Below are 15726 nucleotides of genomic sequence, written 5' to 3' on the forward strand. Positions count from 1 at the left end.
ATTAACTATGAATTTATAGTTAATGATTTTCTAAATATTGAGAATTATAGGTTAGGAATCTGTGCTTGGATTTAGGCACTCTGAACCAATATTGGTTTTATTTAATGGATAATGAAATTGAACTTTTATTTATTATATTTTGTTTGAGAGAAATTTGGAAGTTGAATAAAACGTTTGGCTTCGTATTATCATGACTTGTATCCTTGGTAGCACGACCATGTCTTGCTTCAGATCTGGAGCATGACACACTCTTCACCGTGGAGCCCATAGTACTACAGGTCCATGTATTCCGCCTTCAATGCTACTCTCATCGACATGTTCATGCCGTCCCACTCCAACTCCATTAACAACAACCTAAAACCTCGCCACCCAGCCCTCTTCGAGGAGGATGATCAAAATAACTTGATGTCACCATGTGTGATTGACGACACATCATAGTTCTGGAGCATTTAATTTCGATGCCCTTGCCGTGTCCAACAACACCTTTATCCTCGTATTCCAAATGTTCATTGCCCTCCTCCAAGCTTCTCCAATCATCATTGCCCTGGTGACACTACCTTTTCTTTTTCTCAACTCTATTTTGAAGTTTTTTGTTGGAAAGTGGAGAGGGTTGGTGGTGGTCATGGCCTTGGAGAAGACCTGGAAATAGATGAGGACTATGGACTCAGAGGAGAAGATGGCCTTGACCTCCAGCTAGGAGATGGTGTCATAGAGATCGAGAATTCAAAAGAGCTTCTCCATCTACTACTTCGATTTAGCCATGGATTCTGGGAATCTGAAGAGGTGGTGCCAACATCATAGGTGATACAGGGAAGTAGGATTCATGGATGAAATCGGTTGGCAAAGTGATGCAGGTGAAGGAAAATCCTCTAGGAGACCAAAGTGGCATCTCGAAAACAGAATTAGAAGTGGAAATGAATGAAAGCTAGAAAATTGAATTCAAAAGCTAGAATTAGAAGAAAAATAATTAAAAATAAAACTAGAAGAAGAAAATAAGAATCTGAAACTAAGCTAAAAATAAGTGTCTAGAACTGGAAGGGGTAACTAAGAGACATTGCATCTCATCTTCCTGTTGAATTTTCAGCATTCAACCTCCTATCTTCACATGGCCTTGTTTGAAAAACTTTATTAACTTCAATTGATGAAAGGATCTCCACTGGTGCCTTCATCGCTGCCGAGACAGCGGGCTCCTAGCCACTTTTGCAGTCTGCTAAATCAATAGCAGCAAGAATATAGTGTTCCTTCCTAAAGAATTTTTTTTCCTTCTTCCACTTATTGTAGCTATCCCTACTTATAACTTGGAGGTTCTCCCATTCTGTACTGTAACAAGCTGTCTTACTCTCACATCTTGTAACTACTCTTTTGTAATATTTTGATCCCTCCCTAATAGAAGATGGGTGGCACCTTTTTTCAGCTTCCCTTTTACCTCCAAGAAAAAATAAAAAGAAAACTTCAATTGATGAAAAAAGAGCACATAGGATCCTACTTGTATAGTTCTAGGGCTGTTGCAATGAAGAAAACTTTGTGGCATCCCTTAAAACTTCGACTAAAACTCAATTAACCAAGTCTTAAGATAATTAAACCAATAAACCTCGCCTTAACACCTTCTAGATATTAAATTTCCTTCTAACAGTGAGAAACAGACTGTCAGGTGCCTTCTAATGGAAATTAATGCATTGTTAGTGTTGAAAACAAAGAATAAGAGAAGAAAATTATATTTATGTCTGTCAATTACAATGTATAGGAGCAGCCTTTATATGGAACTAGGAGGCTGACGAAGTTTGGTAAAGCCGACTAAGTTTGGCACACACAATCACAAATCAATCAAGGTAAAGTTTGGTAAAGCCGACTAAGTTTGACACAATCAACCTTTATGGAGACCGACTATATTTAGCACAATCAATGGTCGTACAATAATTCTAATATCCTTCATCAAACTCAATGTGATAAAGTGGACACCGGCTTGAGTTTGGAAACAAGAGATCGAAAAATGCCGGAGGATGGGCTTTGGTGAAGACGTCCACAGTGAGGACAGATCTCAGAGAGAAGGTAACGAAGCTTAACGATACTCATAGAAGAAAGCACCATAGAAGAAAAGCAAGAAATCTCGAACTGGATGATGAAGAAGTCGGGGACAAGAAATAAAGCCGGAGACTGAGGACTGGGGCGGCGCCATGCAGATGTACACCTCCATGATCGAGAGCGAGACCACACCTGCTAAGTTTACATTCTCCAAGCTTTTGATGGTACGGTGTGGCGCACTGCTGGAGTTTGGAGTGGGATCGCGCCTACCAAGTTAATCTTCGCCAAGCTTCTGACGGTACGGTGTGACGCGCTGCTAGGGTTTGGAGTAAGATCGCACCTGCCAGGTTTATATTCACCAAGCTTCTGATGGTATGGTGTGGCGCGCGTCGCCACCGCCTCCATGGAGGAACAGAAGCACCAAAAATGGATGCTCTAGGAGTTTACCTCCCTCATCTCCAGAGGAACAACAGCACCGAAAGTGGGTACTCGAGGAGCTTAACTCTTTCATCTCCGGAGAAGCAGGAGAACCGAAAGTGAGTGTCACGCCCCGAACCTCGCACCTGGGTCCGGTGCGCGACCGGCCGCATGAGCCCTAGAGCAGTGCCCTAAAGATCATGCAAGGCCTATAATTAACAAAATTCCAATAAATCCACAATTAATCTAATAATTCAAATAGACAAATCCGACATGTCAAAATAAACAAATAGTTCAATTACGAGCTCTTCAAATATTCATCGACATCAAAGAAGGACAAACAACTAACTAACTAATGACTCTAGTACTCGCACTCTGCGCCCATCCCATCCAAAACTATGCATCCTGCAACTCTGGTAAGAAAAAGAAAGAAGAGGAGGAGGGTGAGCTTTACAGCCCAGTAAGAATCCTTACACATCCATACCAACACGATAATAATATGAATTCGAAAATCACGACAAATCGATGCACATTTCATGAAATCATAAACAGTTTCCATAAGACTCAAATAATCAATATAATTATGAACATCAAGCATCAATAAAAGTCCATAATTATACATCAAACATCAATGAAAGTCTGGCCACATAAGAATGATATAGTATATATATAGCTTATAAATCACTATGACTATTTTCAATGCTTTTTCTTCCCATTCCATGTTAACTTGATCCGGATCAATTATCTTTCCGACTTTGGGCCAAATCTCGGTCACATTTCTCAGCCTGTGGTAGGGCTATCACATTTTCAGCCTGTGGCGGGGCCTGCACATTATAGTTCCACATTTTTAGCCTGTGATGGAGTCTACCAAAGTATCACATTTTCAGCCTGTGGCGGGGCCTGCACATTATAGTTCCCCATTTCTAGCCTGTGAGGGGGCCTACCAAAGTATCACATTTTCAGCCTGTGGCAGGGCCTGCACATTATAGTTCCATATTTCTAGCCTGTGAGGGGGCCTACCAAAGTACCACATTTCTAGCCTGTGACGGGGCCTGCCATAATAACAAGATAAACCCAAATTCCCTTTTCATACAATCCAGTTTACCTCCACACATCAAATCCTTTTTATTTATTTTCGGCTTTAAACTAACCACGGTCACGTTTCCAGCCCGTGACGGGGCAACCAATATCACATGGTTAGTTTAGAGCACCACATCCATTAGTCCAATTATGTAGGTATAGGTTATGCGCATGCATGCATCCATCATGATACCAACCACAAGCAAATACGATCATAATATCAACCACAAGCCAACACGATCAAAATATAATTTAATATAAAACTATTCTTGATTTGTTTGGATCATAGCATATCATACATATCTAAGTATAAAAATATTTTATCATGCAGGATTGGCGTACAAGGATCCTTACAGAAATTGTAGACTGACTCAAATACAGATCTGGATCACAACCTACGAGCTGGGGTGCTGAGTCCCCTGATCAAAACCTCCTGGCACCGCTGACTCTTCCCCTACAACATCAATTATAAATCACAAACTAAATTATTTAATATTTAAATATTCTAAACCATAATTCACATCTACTATGGGGTCCATCACCAGGTCCCCAAACATCTCAATCCCTCCAGATCTAGGGCAGTCGGGGTGGCCCGACTCCCACCTTGTACCATCGGCCTATGTCGTCGCCAGCCGTGGCCGCAGCCATGCCGGCGACGATGGCCGGTCCCGATGAAGAGACCAACATAAAGGAATGATTCCTCTCTCTTCATGGTTGGGAATACATCTCCCTCCCTCAAATCTTTTTGATCCAAGGCCAATAGCCCTGATAGATGTGCCCTCTCCTTCCCCAACCCGACAACACCACTGGTCAAACCATCGCCGGCCGCCACTGTTGCAGTCGCCGGCGATGGTGGCCGGCCAAGAGAGAGAGAAAGAGGTGGTCCCTTCCTCTTCTTCTCCCAAGAACCGGCATGACCTCTTTCCTCCCTTCCCCCCTCCTCCATCATCAACGGCAGACCACTCTAATGGTGGCTCGGCTCCCCCACCCGGCGGCAGCCACAGTGGCTCTCACCGTCATCACCAGTCGGCGGCCAACCGACGAGAGGAAGAGGAAAAGGGGATGGGATCACGAGGGAGAAAGCCTCGGATCCACACTTCCCATCTTCAGTTAACCCTAGAAATTCCTCACCAAAACCTCCCACAGTCCAGATTCAACCCAGCTTCCATGGATCCGGCCAACCCGGCGGCCGGCGGCGGCTACAAGATCCGAAAAAGAGAAGCCGAAATAGGGGTTCCCTGTTTCGAACTCTTCTCCGGCGATCTCACCGGCCAAAAACTTCACCCACGCCGCCCCAAATCCAGGAAATAAAACACAAAGGAAGGAACCATGCTTACCTCGGTCCGGTGGGGGTGTTTCGGCGACCTTTCCGGCGGAAAATCGGAGGAGGAAGACCCTCGGATCCCCAAGCTTCTTCACCCGATTTGTGGGGATCTTCTTGAAGGAAGGAAGAGCTTTAAAGCTTCCTCCACGGTCGGCCGGTTCTCGGCTCCGGCGCTCGGTCTCCCCCGACGATCGCCTCTCCCCGAACGCTGCCGCCACCGCCGCCGCTCTCCCCCTTCCCCTTTTTTTTTTGTGGTGTTACTCCTCCCACGATCGTGCCCTAGGCACGATCGTAAATGGTGGATGGGCCCGGTCTTTTCGGGCCGGCCCATCCACCCCTCTTTTTTTTTGGGGGGGGGGGTATTACAGCGAGTGCTTAGGAAGCTAAACTTTCTCATCTCCGAAGGAGCTGGAGCACCAAAAGCTGGTGCTCAGGGAGTGTAATTCCCTCATCTCAGGAGGAACAGAAGCACTAGAAACGGATGCTCAGTAGCTGAATTCTCTCATCTCCGGAGGAACAGGAGCACCAAAAGCGGGTGCTTAAGGAGCTTAACTTCCTCATCTCCAGAGGAACATGAGCACCAGAAGAGTCTGTCCTAGCAGAAACCTCAACACCAACATGCTGAATGTTGGCTCCCGCTCTTAATTATATGAGTAAGTAACACCTCCACCTTCGACATGCTCACCGTTGCCGCCACCTTTGAAGGGAGGCCATTATACTCTGCATAGAACCAAACCTTTGCATTCTGGAAAGCTTTTAAAGCTATTGAATCATCCCCCTATAACACATTTTTATACATGCCAATAAATTTCTTATTTTCACAAAACCACTTCTATAGAATTGCACCCACATGTGTGCAGAATTTCTTCTCCCATAAAGGAACTGATGGAAGGTCATCGCGATGAAGATGTTCGCATCAAACAATTTTGGGTGTGAGCGGGTGTGCTTCAATTCTTGTGTGGCTGAGTGCGAGCTTCGACCGAACACTCACTACAGAAAAACCAACCTATCCCGACGCATTTTGTGACCTTTCGCGACGTTTATAAGCATTGGCTAAAGTCCCGCTGATGCTTCGCAAAGCATCGCCAAAGCATCGGCTATACCTGAGTGAAAAAAGTTTTTTTCGACACTTTTGTAAAGCGTTGCAAAAGGTTGGTTTTTAGCGATGCTTAAAAGCATTGCTAAAAGCTTCAATTATTAAAAAAAATATATTTTCTTCACTGGGGACCGAGTGTAGGCATTATCAAGAGGGAAGACCACCAGATTGAGCAGCGAAAAAATGCCCTGAAATGGAATAAGGAATTCTAGACTTTATCTACTTGGGACCATCGAAAGCAAGAAGAGGAATTAAAGAAATAAAATCAAGAAACTCACCCGTCTTCACCTGGAGAGAGAGAGAGAGACCTGGAGAAGAGGATGCCGTAGAGGGTCATGGTGGAGGGGGAGGAGGTAGTCGGGCGAGCATCTTTTAGCTGGCAGCACATAGGAGGCTGTAATCCATGGCCGAATGGGAAGGGATTTTGGAAACTGAACATGTTAAAATCATCCGAGATCATGGTCGCTGCGGCCGGGATTTCAAAATCGGAAGAAGAGTAGAGAAGTGAAAAATCGAAAAGAAAGAAAAGAAGGGAGAGGTGATGCCGAACCTGGAGATCTGAATGCCTGGAGTCATCTTTTCTCCTCCTCACTTGCCTGGAGTCATCTGAACGCGGTGGATTGTCGGCGCTGTAGGGAGGAGGAGAGGAGAGGAGAGGGTTATAAGAGCTAGAAAAGAAGGGAGAGGCGATGCCGAATCTGGTGCTAGAGAACTCGTAGAGTTTCATCTCCGTCTTCCCCCTCACCATCTTCCCTCCTCTTTTTCCTTCTCCTCTTCACCTGGAGTCAAGTTTTCCAAAATAGAAAGAAAAATAAATAAACAAGGAGAGGGGAGTTAATCTGAACATCTGAAGTCATCTTTCCTCCTCCTCGCTTGCCTCCAGATCGGGGCTCGGGATGGAGGTGAGAGAGGGGGGAGGTGGTGGATTGTCGGCGCCGTAGAGAGGACGAGAGGAGAGGAGAGGGGTTATAATAGCTAGGGCATCGATCGAGGGGAGGCTTATATTTTAATGGATTTGGCCTCCGACGACGCTTATAAGCGTTGTCGCAGGTCCAGCCATTAACGACACCTAAAAAGCATCATTGATTTCGAAGCTGTACCGACGCTTTTTAGAAGCGTCGGCAACGTTCGGCGGTGAAGGAGGATTTCTCGACGCTTCTCCCTAGCATCGGAAAAAAAGCATTGAGAAATCTCCGTTTTTCTGTAGTGACTGGGTGGTTGACGTTGATGGTGGCTCCGGCAGCTAGTGCGGCGGAGGAGACGAACGTGCTGGCGAGCTAGTGAGTGGACGCAACCATTCCCTCATGGTCGGAGGTGGCTTAGGGCCCTCGACAATAGGTGTGGTCCCCCCACCGAATAACGGTGGAAGAATTGGAGGTGCTCCACCACTGTTCCCAACTGTCTTGGAACTACCACTGGAGTAGGTGGGCAAAGTGCATTTGGCTTGGGTGTCATCGGCGGTCATCGCCCGGAGTCTGAGTCGTCGCATGCTGGAAAAATGGGTGGCACGCGACCTCCAGCAAGTAATAAGGTGGAGGACTTTGCAAGTAGTCACCTATGGGTGAGAGGGATGAAGGTTAAATGAAGAGTGGCTCTATTTAGGTGCTGCCTCACATGATTTGGGGTGCATCTATGGTGACTAGGGAGAAAATGAGTCAGCATGATGATAATATAAGGTCTAAGAATCAGTTCATGATATCTTGGCTAATCCAACCCTACATTTGGTTCATATAGGATTTGATTTGAAATATAAGTATAGGGTATACGCAAATTAAATGCATGTGTCATGCTTAGCCTCTAGGATCGGAGTATTTAGGCTAGGTCAAATATTAAAGGTTAAGAATGGATAATCTAGTACCATGATTGGATGGTCTAGGATATAGATCAGATGGTATAGGATAGGCATCGAGCCTATGATAAGGAGTGATCAAGCATGATAGGGCCTGACTGGCAGTGATCGAACATGGTTGGGTGTGATCTAACTTGATTGGGTATGTTCAAGTGTGATTGGGGTTTGGATTGGACCATGTTTGGGTTGGATGAGATAATCTAATGTTTGGCTCAGATTAAATGGATTTAGACTCTATTGGGTGGCTAAGGTTAGGATCAGGTGATATAAGACTATGATGATATGGGGTGCATCTATGGTGACTTGGGAGAAAATGAGTCAGCATGATGATAATATAAGGTCTAAGAATCAGCTCATATATCTTGGCTAATCCAACCGTACATTTGGTTCATATAGGATTTGATTTGAAATATAAGTATAGGGTATAGGCAAATTAAATGCACATGTCATGCTTAGCCTCTAGGATTGAAGTAATTAGGCTAGGTCAAATATTAAAGGTTAAGAATGGATAATCTAGTACCATGATTGGATTGTCTAGGATATAGATTAGATGGTCTAGGATGGGCATCAAGCCTATGATAAGGAGTGATCAAGCATGATAGAGCCTGATTGGCAGTGATCGAACATAGTCGGGTGTGATCTAACTTGATTGGGTATGTTCAGGTGTGATTGGGGGTTGGATTGGTAAGCTTGAGGTTGGATAGGGCCATGTTTGGGTTGGATGAGATAATCTAATGTCTGGCTCAGATTAAATGAATTTAGACTCTATTGGGTGGCTAAGGTTAGGATCGGGTGATATAAGACTATGATTGGATGGTTGGACTGGGTTGGAGTTGGTAGGATTAAGCTAGAATTACTTAAGGGAGGGAACATGTTGAGTTGGGTTAAGGTTAAAGTAGGGTGGGATAGGGCGTTATAAGATTAACGTTGAATGATATAGGGTTAGGATATTGGACACTAATGCAGTCTAACAATGTGATGCAGTAGATGGGGGATTGCCCTTCTATGATAAATCACCAATATAACATAGAATGCGTGCACGTCAAGATAGATTAATACCTGCAAAGATGATTGGAGAATACAAAAAAATGGAAGAAGATGGATGAAGACTTTTCTAGGCACCATATAGAGCATTCGCACTTGATAGGCACTTCAAGAATTACTTAACAATCCTTAACCTCCTCATCTCTTTCTTCCTTTCTTCAGTTCTTAATTATCCCTCTTTTTATGGGTGGAACTTGAGAGCTTTTGATTAAGTCGTCTACAATATATGAGAAAACTCACCTATCTCTATAAAACCTGGGTGGCCTCTTCCTATTTATAAAAGAAAACTAGCCCTCAGGTGGAAACCCTAACCCTTTATGGTTCCAACCTAGAAAACCCTAGGTGTTGGCAGCCCACTAGGGTTGAACCTTATCATGTGGCGACCATCTAGGATATCCAAGGCATGTAGCCAGCGACCTAAGTATTTCATTATATGGTTGGCCACCGAGGCTTAGCCTTGGTTTGGTCTATAAAACTAGCACAATAATTCGTAAGATAGACAGTGTGAACCGATCGCGATATCAAGGGTTTGTTTCACCTTCCAGTGAGATTGAGCCTAAGTTTGGTGAGAACCAAAAGAGAGATATGAGAAAAAATTATAGATGATAGACAAGTATCGAACCCTGATGTAAACTTGGGTTTCTAATGTACCATATTCCATCTTACTCAAGGGGAATGGTCACAATGAAATAAGATGGACCAACCACCCAATACATAAAGATGCATAATTATACTAATCCTTGGCAGATAGAATGCACAGTAAAATCTTCCTTAATCCAAGTAATTATTCCTGCAATCAATCTCTCCACCTTTCTTTCTTTTGGATTGACCATTGGAAAAATTTTAGTACTATCAAACCCATAGTCAATCAATTCTATAGCCTATCAAATCTTGGATCACGTGACAAATGAAATTGAAAACCGATGCATGCACAAAATTAATTTGAATAATAGTTTATTTAATGCAAAATAATTAATAATTATAATATAAAATTGATTCTATTAAAATAATACATGGTACTATGATTCTTGTGTTTTGTGTGTCTCTAATCTAATATAGATAAAATGTTATAGGTGTGTTCCTTATTAGAACAATCCATACACGTACTCGTGACAAAGCACAATAAATTAACCAGTGTGTTCCCTACCAAGGATAAAATCTAGAGTATTATTGTCGATAAACAGATTGGACCCCTATCATTGAACCAAAATTATAGTGGGTAGTAGTTATGCTCTTTGGTCAAGAGGCCGCCTGCATGTTGTACATATGAGATCAACATCTTCATTTCCAACACTGGTTTCCAAGAGATGTCTCACATCATTGAAGGTTTAGAATGCAAGCTACCAATTCAAAGTCAAGTACTTTGATGACTATAGAAATATAGCCATCCTAATTAGTTATTGACACTGTACAAAATGGCAGCTATATAAGTATGATGCCCAACTTTAACTACAGCAGTGAACAACTTTCAAGTGTCAAGTCAAGAATGATCCAATTCTTCCTATGGAATACATAGCCTACTTGGTCATTCTACCCAATAGGGAAACTTCTAGACTATTTTCTATCTTGAAGACCTATATGTAACACAAAGCTCTTACTTTTTTGTACCACATGTAGAATATATAGCCATAAAATATCTCAAAACAATATGTTCAATATGCTAAATGGCTTTTAGATCATTCCTTATTTCCAATATGAAGCCCATTGTAATTGAGTAGAGAAGTTATTCCGTTTGTAGTTGGGGATGTCTACAAGTCCATAAAAGTAAGATTGTCAATATCATCTATGAATCATCAATTATAATTAATAAAAATGGAAAATAAGATTCTAACGCATGGGGCTCCCACCAATGCAGGGTTAAGGGAGGATTAGATGTATGCAGCCTTACTTTCTTGTACGGAGAGACTTTTTATGTTTCAAACCTATGGCATCTAGGTTATAGTGGAGCATCCTTACTGAAGCACCAAGGCCCACCCTTTAGAATTAGCTAATTACAAACTATATTCAGAGAGGCTCTTTTTATATTTCAAACCTATGACATCGGGTTAGAATGGAGCAACATTAATGTTGCACTATGGTCCACCCTTAAAATATACTAATTACAAATGAAGCAGAATGACCAATTGTAATATTTCATAAGTTTTTTCTCTTTCCTTGTGGAATCAAAGGCTTGCTCGTAGAAGAGAAGATGGTGAATGTTTTTCTTGCAATCTTCTTTCTTTGTTAAATTTCCTGCACTCTTCATGTGGGGGCACATTAGACTTGTACCATCTAACAAATTAGTTTGAGCAAACATGTGAATGCATGAGGACCCACATCACAATTACTATAACAATCTTTACCATTTTAATATGGGCGATTGCTAGTAATTTTAGTCTAAGTGCATAGTCATCTCTAACTACACTTGAATTGGTCATCTACGTATCCAACTTGTAGTGTTATCTATCCAAAAATTGGGTAAAAGAAAAAAAATCATCATGCTTTCTTTTATTATTGTCTATTTTACTTCTTATGTTATACCTCAATTTGTATGCTTTTGAACTATCTGTCCAAACACTTAGAAAATGAAATAGTAGATTTCCAAGTCCAATTAAGAGAACTCATATTAATAGAAAATGTTTCTAAACAAATTATTTTACTTCTATCTTAGATGTTTTGTATCTCATACAATACAATAAATAAAAATCTTATCAATTATGTATCATATTCACATTGATTAGATTTGGATGTTACCTTTATGATCTATTAAAACATAGTAAAGGGTAGTGTTAGAAATTTTCTAAAAGAATCCAACAAGTTGGTTTATCCTTTTTCTTCCTTGGTGATCATTACTTAAAATGGATGGTTCAAATTGCATGTTGATTGTTTAGACTTAAATTTTTGTCAAATTCAAAATAATATGACAAGTCAATTAATCTATGGTTGAATCGATAACTTTGAATTCGCTTTATGTTTTATAAATAAATGTCAGACCTTACATTGTGAATAATATGAATGTACGATAAGTATATCAATGAATTTCTAGAATTTATATGAGTTTCTTCCTTCTTTTTCACACTTCTCTAACCTATGTATCCCCATCAATATATCTAATAATTTCTATCAAATCTAAATTAAAAATATTTATCTCTTATTGCTGCTTTATGGTTAACATGGCCTCCTTCTTGTCACACATCAATTTTTGATGACACATGTTTTACTCAATGTTGCCAAGAACTTACTTTCCATACAATCTTTTTTTTTTAAATTTTTGAAACAAAATTGCATGTTTAAGTTGGTTTGGATTATGTTAGAGAAGAACTTTTAGAAAGCATTTCACCGAATGCTTTATAAAAGCGTAGCAAAACAAGTAGGTGAAATAATCTAAGATAGCCATTTCCACATATCTTTTTGTTATTCTTTAATGTTTCTCGACCACTAAAAGCTTTTGCTCACTAGTAGTTGTTAATTTATTTTCATGTACTTGAATTTTGTGTTATTTATATATTACCTTTGAAATATATTTAGATATATACTTCTTATAGAATTAATGATTCATTAGAAGTCTAGGTTGAACATTTGGTCCTGCGATTTATTTTCTTGACAAATCTTGTCCCACATGCCAAGTTTAATTCATTCTAGGGAAAATGGAAACTTGAAAGATCATGTAAACTTATTTTAGCTATTTAAATTTATTATATATATGTTTGACATGATTGTCTCAACCTTGTAAAAAAAAGCTTATGTAGAAATAGACGTCAGGGCTAAAGAGTAATTAAGAGACAAAAGAATCTAGTAAGATTAATTCTATTGACTTGACAAAGGGAATATTGACCTTCTGTTTGTGAATTCTCAACCATATACAGTCAACTAAATCAAATGCAACCTACTTTAAAACTTCATCTCAAACTTCATCTCCTACCTGTGAGGAAGCTACAAGCACTTATACCAATCAATGATGAATGTAGCAAGTATGCATCATAAGTCATCTCCTTCCTATGCATATATGCTAATTATTAGTAGATCCATTTAAGCATAAATCAATTTATGACTACAACTATTCTCAATCATGATGTCAAGCCTTGAAATCGTTTGGCACAACCTATCATAGCATATTGGTAGAATCTTTCAAATCCCTTTATATGTATATCCAATTCCGGTGGTAGAACTGGTTCAGTAGCCCAAAAAGGGACAACTACGAGACCTGGAATAAAACCATGACTATGACCATCCAAGTAGAATGCAAATTTTGGATTTTTGTTTTTGGTAGCGCAATACCTAAACTTCATGTATCTTCCAAGTATTAAATGCAACGGATATGTTACAATTAGTTTTTCACCATGCTCATTAAGGATTTGTTTGGTATGTCTCACCACCACACACGTTTTGGACAGATTTAAAAGTCTGATGCACAAGAAGCTCTACATCTAAGTGATCTTAAACCTTAAAAATCCAATTTGCACTCCATCTTAAGATTATTAGTTCATAGATCATTTTCTACATTACCTTGAAGAAGTATCATTTCTACTTGATGAGTGAATAATCCACATTATAATAGGAAGAGCTGATCTCACATATCATTTTATCTAATAGATGCATTCCTTAGCTTTAGAATCACTTCAAAGTTATATGTTCTCCAGTTATTTCAGTCAGATATTTTAGTTATGCATCCACGCAGGATAATGCTTGGAGGTGCATGCACACAAAGTTCATCGAATGCCCATAATTGTTGATTTTGCAACTCTATAATCAACCCAAAACCTCATGTTTGGCAATAAATTCCATGAGTTACTTAAATCCTTTCTTACTACATGGGAAGAAAATTGTTTGAATGCACTGCACAGGGATCCCGTAGCATTTCGTCTCGCATTCCAGTACCGACACCTCGCGCTGGTACCAAGGACAAAGGCGTGCTGAAATGAACGAATGGCTTTTTGCATTAATTTCTTAAGGAAGACCATAATCCATATGTTCCTAATCCAGAGGAAGAAAGCTCCTAATCCATATGTTCCTACTTTCCATGTAGCCATTGATTTCACCATCTTGCTCACTCTACTCACATGCTACCAATTGACATCAATGGAACTATTCCACATATCTAATGACCATCTAAACTTTTTTTTTTTAGCAGAGACCAACTAAACTTGTTTAATATGTGCTTAATTTGCAACAACAACATGCAATGCCATTTATTTCTATTTCCAATACGTTAAACAATGAAGCATATTTATAAAAATATGATAATTAAAAAATTATTATGAAGAACTAGGACCCAATGCATGGTAGTTGCTGATATCCTGGACCACATGCATGAGTGCTCACACTCATAATACAAACCAGTATTGTAGTCAAGATAGAAAAGCAAAGCAGTATTTTAGTCAAACCAGAAGAGAAATGGTTCTACCCGGTCCAGTATCCTTGTAAACCATGATTATTTTTTACCGCATAAGGATATCGATATGAAGCTTTTTCAGATCGACATGAAAGCGATGGCTCGATTGGATCGAGCTTGACGTTAACATGGTTCTCGAAATCTCATTAAAATGAATTGAAACCAAAAGATTCTAAAACTTTAGCTTTTGAAAAAGGAAAAAGAAGGACAATATGGAGCAAACAAGTTATCAAACTGATTCCCAATTCGACATGGCCTCTTGTGAATGATTCAATCTTTATCCCCAATCCATGCTGGCTCCACTTGAATGGGCCAAGGTCAGAAAATTAAACGAGCTGACAAAATTAATCAACCTACTAATAATAACTTCAGATATTGTTTGGCATCATTTTATTTGATTTATTTTCAAAACAAAAATAAAAATTTTATTTCCATCTTATTAAATATTTAAAATATGAATATATTTGCTATAGTCAATTATTTTCAAAAACATAAATATGGTGATGGCAATGATAGTGGCAGTAAAATGGTGATAGAGAGGGAACCGGCTATGTAGTGTGACATTAACAAATAGTGGCAGTAAAATGGCAATAGCTAGGGGTATGCACGGTTTGAGATTGGTAGGCTTAAGATTATTTTTGAAACCGAACTGACTTAAATCAGTCTCCTAAAGCCGAAATTGAAACTGAATAGGCCAATTAAAAAAAAAAGTTCAAATCGATCTGAAAAATTTGATTCAGATCGGTTTGATTTATGGGGTTAATATTTAATGAGTTAGGCTACTTGGGCTAGACTAAGTCTAATATAAAAAATTTATTTTATATAAGATTGATGTTCAATAGGTTGAACTAATGGAACTGGACTAAGTCTAAACATATAAAAAAACAAAAAAATCAAAATATATATGTATATATGCACGTATGGGCTGGGTTGAATCAATTTACATATATATATATATATATATATATATATATATATATATATATATATATATATATATATATATATATATATATATATATATATATATATATATATGGGTCAGGTCAGGTCGAGGGGTGTCGGTTCGATCGGAATGTATATATTTGTATATCCATATGGGTTAGGTCGAATCGCATTGAGTCGGGTAGGTTTGAATGTGTATACTTATATATACATATGGATTGGGTCAAGTCAGTTTGAATCGATTTTTTGAATATTCAAATCAAATTTGAACCAATTTTTTTAGTTCAAGACTTTCTTAAACCGACACCAAATCAAAATTTAAAAAAATTGACACAAACCAAACTAAAAAGGCCGATTTGGATCAGATTTGCGGTCTGCACACCCCTAGCAATAATAGCAATTATAGTGGTAGGGTAGCGGTGATGTTATGGAGGCGACAATGATGGTAGACATGCAAAGGCCTTGGGGGCAGGAGTGGCAATTAGGATTGGGTCAAACTAGATCTGAATCAGGTTGGGTATATAATAGTTCAAAAATCTATCAACTAAATCTGTTATATTTATTAAATATATCAAAAA

At 39.5% G+C, this 15726-nt stretch overlaps 1 long non-coding RNA gene across 2 annotated transcripts; it reads right to left on the reverse strand.

The window, feature by feature from the left end:
- Positions 1-2803: 2803 nt before the first annotated feature.
- LOC149751635 (uncharacterized) lies at positions 2804-5064 on the reverse strand. Of its 2 annotated transcripts, XR_016397742.1 has the most exons (3): positions 4857-5064; positions 3874-3973; positions 2804-2852 (listed from the first exon to the last, which is right to left on the reverse strand). It is a non-coding gene; the product is annotated as an uncharacterized LOC149751635 (long non-coding RNA). The 2 variants fall into 2 exon arrangements; XR_016397743.1 differs by lacking the exon at positions 2804-2852 and having other exon boundaries at positions 3768-3973.
- Between the last annotated feature and the right edge of the window lie 10662 nt (positions 5065-15726).

Source organism: Phoenix dactylifera, chromosome 11, assembly GCF_051530095.1.
Source record: "Phoenix dactylifera cultivar Ajwa chromosome 11, Ajwa_hap1_PhDact_Kaust_v1.1, whole genome shotgun sequence".
NCBI lineage: Eukaryota > Viridiplantae > Streptophyta > Magnoliopsida > Arecales > Arecaceae > Phoenix > Phoenix dactylifera.